The following is a 1,717-nucleotide window of genomic DNA, read 5'->3' on the forward strand; positions in this document are numbered from 1 at the left end:
AAATCCTTTTGAGTTGGAGTGGGGGATGGGAAAGCGGGAACCCTGGTTCCATTGCAGGGGTCAGAGACAAAGAAACAGGTGTTGGCAGCTAAGTCAAAAGGTTAACTCTGTCCAAGGAAGGAGGAATACGAAAGAAATCCCAATCCTGGGAAAGGGTGAATGGGTCCATGGATGGATGGATGTGGGAGGTGGGGGGAGGGAGGCAGAGAGTGCCCCCAGAGGCTCCACCCTGCCCAACGCAATCCCATATAGGGTGGCAGGGTGGCCAGGGTCGGTGTGAATACATCCAGTGTGTGAATGGGGAGGCATTTTTTCCCAAGTGGGGCTATTATATCTCTGACCAGTAAAACTAGAAAGGACAGACAGAGGGAAAGGAAAGGTGGGGAAGAAGAATGGGGATTTAAAGATCAACATTGTTGTGTGTAGTCCCAGAATGAAAGGGCCGCCGCTGTTGTCATCGTGGTCATCACTGGGAATGAGGTAGAGAGATCTGAGCAGGCTTGGTTACTGCTCCTCCAGGGATATCCCTTCTTCCTCTTCTTTCTCCAGCTTCTTGGGTCTACCTCTGGGTTTCCTCCCTGGTGCAGTGGTCCGCAGCTCCCTTGTTCTTACTCCCCGGTGGTCTGCCCCGAGGTTTCTTGGGAGTTGATGCCTCACTGGGCTCCCAGGTTGTTTTCGGGGTCGGCCTCGCCCTCTCTTCTCAGACCCGTCTTTCTCCTGCTTGGAGGCCAGAGGCTGGCTGGTCTTCGAACTAGATTCACTCATCCCCCCACTTCTCTAATGAGAGGTGGTAAAGGGTGGGGGATGGGGTTCGGCAGCCGGCCGACTTGGGTGTCTAGCTCCGGGTTGCGGGGGAACAACGCGGACTGCGAGCCAAAGACTTCGCTAAACTTCGCTGCTTGGGCTCCTCCCGCACCCGCGGCCGAGGCTTGTTGCAAATGCTGGTCTGTCTCCACGTGGTCCTGGGGTTGAGGGCTGAAGGTGCGTGGTCAGGTGTGGGGTCTGGAGGTGGACACAAGAATAATTTCTAATACTACCTTTCTCTGATTGTCTGAATACAACATCTATTTAGGGGGGAAAATACATCCTCTGACTAAATATTTGGCAATTACTGGAAAGACAAGACCAGTTATAGATGGAAACTCTTGAAGTGGAAACAGGCAATAGACAGGCATGGCTTCCTAAAGTTATTCAATTTTCTAAGCCTTGCTTCAAAATTCAAAATGAGACATTTCCTATCCTTGGAATAGCTTGTATCTTTCACAACCGAGTTTCTTTCTTTTTTTTTTTTTCTGTCCCCTTTTGGTTTGTAACAAAACTCATTAGAAAGATTACTAGAAAGTAACTATAGAATTGAAATCTCAGAGATAACTGAGAAAAAGAAAAAATAGATCTCAAGTAGCAGATTTTCTGTTTTAAAGATGAAGCAGAGACACATGACAAAACTCGATTGTAAAAACAGTAAATAATAGAACTGAGATTTAAAAGGTAGGGAAGAAACAACAAAGTACCCCAAAGCAATGTAGAGAACAACCGAACCAGGCTGATAATAACAACAAACACTTATAAAGTGCTTACTATGCCCCAGACTTTATGCTAAGTATTTCATAATATCTCATTTGAACCTGACAACAAACCTAGGAGATGAATCTTATTGTTATCCCTATTTTATAGATGAGAAAAATGAAGTAATCAGAAATTTGGTGACATGTTCTGG

General features: G+C 46.5%; 1 pseudogene; it reads right to left on the bottom strand.

Moving 5' to 3' along the window:
* Nucleotides 1–504: 504 nt before the first annotated feature.
* Nucleotides 505–792, bottom strand: LOC138165638 (high mobility group protein HMG-I/HMG-Y-like; annotated as a pseudogene).
* Between the last annotated feature and the right edge of the window lie 925 nt (nt 793–1,717).

This window comes from Petaurus breviceps, unplaced genomic scaffold, assembly GCF_028583685.1.
Source record: "Petaurus breviceps papuanus isolate PSGF00001 unplaced genomic scaffold, PetGlider_PUasm1.0 214, whole genome shotgun sequence".
Classification (NCBI taxonomy): domain Eukaryota; kingdom Metazoa; phylum Chordata; class Mammalia; order Diprotodontia; family Petauridae; genus Petaurus; species Petaurus breviceps.